This window comes from Priapulus caudatus, unplaced genomic scaffold (assembly GCF_000485595.1).
Source record: "Priapulus caudatus unplaced genomic scaffold, Priapulus_caudatus-5.0.1 Scaffold1542, whole genome shotgun sequence".
Taxonomy (NCBI): domain Eukaryota; kingdom Metazoa; phylum Priapulida; class Priapulimorpha; order Priapulimorphida; family Priapulidae; genus Priapulus; species Priapulus caudatus.
The window spans coordinates 38,402-44,359 of record NW_014578603.1 but is presented as its reverse complement, the minus strand read 5'-3'; the positions used below and the strand labels follow the sequence as shown (position 1 = coordinate 44,359).

Sequence of the window (5,958 nt, the reverse complement as noted above, 5' to 3'; positions counted from 1 at the left end):
AGTCGTCATTGTTATCTTCTAAAACTACAGACAATCCGCTGACAGCTGTGGAGACGTGCGCCGGGCCTCGAATTTTGTGCACCCCTCCACTCCGGAAGGCGCTTCATACTTGAACATCTCCGCGGTCGCGTGCGCATATCCCGCGGAACTGCGCGTCTCATCCGCGCGCAGCGCTCAGGATCAACAGCAAAGCTGTGCCACGCAATCTTGTATCATGTCTCTCTGGACGGCTGAGTGTTGTCCCTCACTATGCATTCTAGACAGCCCCCGACCATGCCTGATTTCGTACGTGCCTAAGATTACCCCAAGCGTGTAGGTAACCTAAGCGAAGAGTATTGAGGTATATTCTTGTTGTATATTCCTCTTTTTGTATAAACTAAAAAATAACTTGTATTTGTGGTGAACCAGCCTATGTTCCAGGGTAAGGCATGTCACTCGGGGACATAGCCCCTGTGTTGAGCAGGGTATTGTTTAGGCACGAAATTATGCAACGTCACCAACGTGTGGAACGGAATTATTGTCACGGCAATATATATAGCCTTCCATCAGAATGGCTAATCGCACTTTGTTCTAGCCAATCGCAGAATAACGCTATCTCAATCCACCGTTTGACCAATCAGGAGTAACTGAGCCGTGATCGTATATAAGGGAGCTTCGCGATTTCTCTCCCTCTCTTGGCGCTCTCGATCTCTCGGTGGTACTCATCCCTGCCGTGCTTTAAGCCGGCTCTTTACTGTGTCACGTTCTTATTGTGTTATGAATCTACCTATCGTATAGAGCCGATCCGCGTATCAGGGTTCAACATTAACTTTGAATTAAGTGCTCTGACTATGCATTGTATGTGAGATCGTAATCTACATACTCGATCTCACGACCTCTACTGGCTCTAGCTCGCATAGTAACATTTCCCCTGGAATCGTAATTTATTTGATTTCTTTTCTGAATATTATGAAGTTTCTAGTTTTCCATTATGCACGATGCTTTGGTGAAATTGGAAGAGACATAGACGGAGTATAAAGCTAAATATAAACTCATACGCCTACGGCTCTATTAGTCTATGCTATAGAGTCTTTTTAAGTCAAGGCTTCACTCCCACATGCACGCGAACCCACTTTAAGAGGACACCAGTAGCATTGCACTCACATCATCATTATGCACCTGTTTGTTTATTGGGTTTATCCCTGAAGGCACTTACTACCTTGTCATTATATCCAGTGTAGTGGACACCGACAAGTACGAGAACATAACACATAACATACTCTCTGCTTTAGCTGAAGAAATAATGCACTAAAGTCTAAACGGATTAAATTTAATTAAATCGATTTATCATTCTTTTCCTAATATGTAAAACTCCGTGGGAGTGAGAAGCCCCCCCAGTATGACCGTTAGGGTCGTGTCTTGATCATAGCCAGGATATGCACGGTATCTGCGCATACGTCAAAATTATACCATGACGTCATATACCGTAACCATGCCAAGCCTTTTCATTGGTCCAGCATTCCACGTAGTACTGCTCATAGGGTCTATGTCCCCCAGGGTACTGCCGGAACGTACCCTGGGTACGGTCCGGTATACCGGAACGTTCACACAGTCACAGTGTAAACCGACCAGGCTCTCCGACTGTTACACGTCGTAGGACCTCTGGGACCTCTCGCCAACGTAGAAGCGAGAAGGGTAGCAATGTTATGCAGATCATCACTCTCCCGCTGTATACTCTGTGTGGATCATGTTTTCAGTCATATATATCCTTCAGTAGTCCATTCCTGTAAATTGTTTTCCGTCGCTTCCAGTGTTCAAAATTAGTGCCGACCCGGAGGCCCGAGGCCACCAAGTTTTTGCTTCGGCCACCAACTCTACGAAACTGCCGGTCCTCCTGACCAGCACTTTTTCCCCTCATATTACGCTGAAATACTACGGTTATTGCAACGGCAGTTTAGACAGACTTGTAAACGGGAGCACATTCTAATACGCGCCGTTCTTAAACGTAGACGGGGTGTCCAAAACATCTAGAGCGGAGGGCATGAACTCCCTCAGCGCATGATTCGCCACACGCATAAAACCTTGTGACAGTCAAAGAAATCGATTGCGGCATGTAGCGTAGCAGTGTTTTTATGACCTCATAACAATAAGTTCATATGTCGCACGGGTTATCGTGGGGAGTGAGGGCACGACCAGTGACTTTTTTTTACGCAGAAAGTGGACTATTTTTATTCAGTTAGATATCTAGAAGCAATGTAAACTGTATATACTTCTATTTCATCAGGATTCTAGGCACTTGTAACTTTGCGGATGTGCGGCAGCATTGATCTATGCATGGGGTACCGAGGACTGGGGAGGCAAAAAACGAAAGTAAAACCTTTCCCAGAAGCTCCCCCGACATTCCTAGAGTTGAAATATATTATTTGACCAACTCTAAAGGTAGGGGCACACGAGCGTATTTTTTCGCCCGGTTGCGGCGAATTTGAAAATCGCTCAAAAAATTCACTTGTGTGCCCGTTCACGTCGACGACGATTTCGTACGCCCGTAAGAATCGCCCGTATCAAAAATGTTAGATATTTTCGGCCGATTATTTACGCCGGCGGATTGATCTGCTGGCAAATTCGCTCGTCTGCCCGTGTCCGGCGTATTTTGTCGAGCGATCGATTTTTTTTAAACCAATCGGACGTGTTGTTGATATCATGTGATGTTAAAATGTCTGCCTCCAATACAGAAGTGTGGACTCGCGAAAAGGAAGACGAATTAGTAATTCTGTGGTCGGAAAGGCCATGCCTTTTTGATATTGCGATCCCTGAATACCGGGATCGTGTAGCGAAGGAGGTCGCTATTACAGAAATAGCGCTGAGACTTGCAATTTGATTTGTCCAACGAGCCCTTCTCCGTATTTTGTTTCTTTTTAGAAGCAAATAAATAGCACTAACAACAGCAACAACTTTTTTTCGGCGGGTTGCCATTTTGTACCGATCACATGATCGACGGAAAATTCCGTCGAGTGGCGTACGCTCTCAAATTTGCTACGTGTGCCCCTTCGTGATCGGGCGTATAAATTCGCTGGCGATTTTAATCGTTGCGATCGGGCGAAAAAATACGCTCGTGTGCCCCTAGCTTAAGTTACATGTATGCTGTTGATGCCAATGGTTATTTTTGTATACTATTTTGTTACTTACTGCTAGTAAATAAGCGGACCACCAACTTTTGTGCGGGACTAACAACTTTCGGAAGTTGGTGGTCCTGCTGTCCACTAGATTTTCAGCCAAAATTCGAACCCTGGTCGCTTCTCTTGTCCACATTGCTTCGCAAATTCTTCCAGACTGTTTTGTTGCAATGCCAATACTGGCAATAGTTTTATTCATGTAGTGTATGCTAGCAGTAGCACTGTTTACAATCACGTATATTAGTGATGTCACGATCATCGATTATAATTGATCATCGGTTGAACAGTGGCTCGAACCAAGCGCTTGGTTATCAAAATCCATAATCAATTTCATCTAAAAAAACAAAACAAGAAAACTTGCAAAAGTGATGAGAATCAGAGATATCATCGCTACTATACAAGTTATCCTTTATTCACATACATGTATTATACACACAGTAGTAAACAGTGCAAAACAAACAATAAACAGGGCTAAACAAGCACATACATGCACACACGTACATGCACACGACGTTACGCACACGCAGGCATTCAACACCCCGAGTAACGATTGTAACCGATCATGGTGTTACTTCGGTCCAACCGATGATCGATTACGAAATTACAACGATTGACAACACTAACGATATATATAATATATATATATATATATATATAGCATGCTTCCCAGTATAGTTTTCAACATACTTTATCTAACTACCACTGTGCACTGATATTTTGTTTAAATTGTTTTACCCATACATTGCGCTCAGCGAATTCATTTATTGAGCTCCGCTGCGGTACTGTGTGGAAAATACCCTGCGCTACCCTTACTACCATGCACAGATGAAGGATCTTCTGTACAAATGTATACAAATAATTTCAAAATTGTTTGTAAAAATATTCAGTTATTGTGACTTTCTTTGAGTGAGTTATTGATAAACAATGTCAGATCCAGGGGGCAGGAGGCACAACGCCCCCTATTTTTTGACCAGCCATTTACATACAAGTGGGTGGCCTTGTCGGTCTGCGCCCCCTTAATTTTTTTTATCAAAGCTAGACTCGGAATCGGACTCGGGTGGTGTGGAATCAGACTCGGACTCAGGTGGTGCAGACTCGGCCGTGGCCTCGGAGGCTATGGACTGGGACTCGGTCTTAGCCTCGGAGGCTGTGGACTCTACGACAACACTGGTACTAATGCGCGTACATATATACTGTTGCTCAATAGGTTGACTTCAACCCCGTATATTATCTGTTTATCAACAGTGTCTCGTCGTCGATCTCCACCGGACATGCTAGGCGTCTGAGGGTCAACCATGGCTGCTGATGACTTGTGCTGCGGACGGAGCATTCCCAAGTCCCGAGGTGTTTAGCAACCAAGCCTACACCAAGCCAAACTCCAGCGACAAGTTTCTCCGGACACCGTGCGTCGTTGGGAATGCCGCGAGAACTGTTAGTGTTACACTTTTATGTTTTATGCATTTCGGCAGTGATACCGCTCTTGCATGTGAAACAGTTCCGAGCCTCCAGCCTTTGTTAAAGTAATTATTACGAGAGTTTTCCAGTGTTTTCACCACTTTCATGATACCTACCGTTGCTTGAGTAGGCAACTCGTCTAGAGTAACGATAAAATGTCTAGAACCTTCGTATTCACCAAAAACATGCAATTTTCGAACTAGTTTGGTAAACAATTGTGTGCTGTAATCTTGAAACCGGTAGTCTTGGACTAGCTAGTAGCGCCGCAGCCTATCTGCCATAGACATAGTACAGTTTCTCTCAAATGCAGTTGTTGTCAATTTATCACCGACAATTTACAAGATTACCAATTCTGCCATTATCGCGACACGATAAAATGCATTGCTGTTACGATGTGTTCATATCCAATTTTCTATGCTATAACTGCATAAAATCTTGGTGTTTTATTAATGTTGGTGAAATCAGTGATATATCCACTGTGAGGTGAGACTATATTTCGCTATATTTTTTGGGGTTGAAGGTTTCTGAGCAAAACTCGTAATAACGGCTTTAAGTGAAATTGTACGTATTGCTCGGTTATGGCAGGATTCTGTCAGATAGCATGTGGTGTTTGATTGTCTAGACGTGATGCGGTCATGATGCCGAGGCGCGCCGAGGATTGACACTTTGTGTCTTCCAATCACAGCGTACGCCGCACCCTTCCGTTATAATTTCAAAGGTATTTAATTTAATTTAATTAAATCGATTTATCGTTCTTTTCCTAATATGTAAAACTCCGTGGGAGTGAGAAGCCCCCCCCAGTATGACCGTTAGGGTCGTGTCTAGATCATAGCCAGGATATGCACGGTATCTGCACATACGTCAAAATTATACCATGACGTCATATACCGTAACCATGCCAAGCCTTTTCATTGGTCCAGCATTCCACGTATTACTGCTCATAGGGTCTATGTCCCCCAGGGTACTGCCGGAACGTACCCTGGGTACGGTCCGGTATACCGGAACGTATACCGTAACGTACCCTGGTAACTATTTGATATGGTTACACCTACTCCTTAGACTCATTGATGGAGTAGGCGAGGTACGGTCCGGCATATTAGATAGTACCAGGGTACGTTTCGGAGATAGTGATCCGCTAGATGGCGCATTATTAGTGTGTTGTGTAGGGTCCCCAATATGGAAGACCTGAAACGACATCCGACTTTTTGAGTTTTCGAGTTTTCGAGTTTCTGAGTTTCCGAGTTTCTGAGTTTCTGAGTTTCCGCGTTTCTTCTGCGCATACACCAGAGACTAAACATCAGGTTTAGCGTCGTAAATTAACTTGCAAACGCCACCGCCAGATGGCGCTACG

The 5,958-nt window shown here is 44.2% G+C and overlaps 1 protein-coding gene across 2 annotated transcripts in view; it reads left to right on the top strand.

Annotated features, from left to right (window-relative positions):
• Positions 1-4,400: 4,400 nt before the first annotated feature.
• The window catches only part of LOC106816946 (zinc finger protein 431-like), a 4,278-nt gene continuing 2,720 nt past the window's right edge, over positions 4,401-5,958 (top strand). For both annotated transcript variants that reach the window (XM_014821595.1, XM_014821594.1), the window contains exon 1: positions 4,401-4,583. The gene's annotated coding sequence lies outside the window, so the exon portion shown is untranslated. The remainder of the gene's footprint in view (positions 4,584-5,958) is intronic.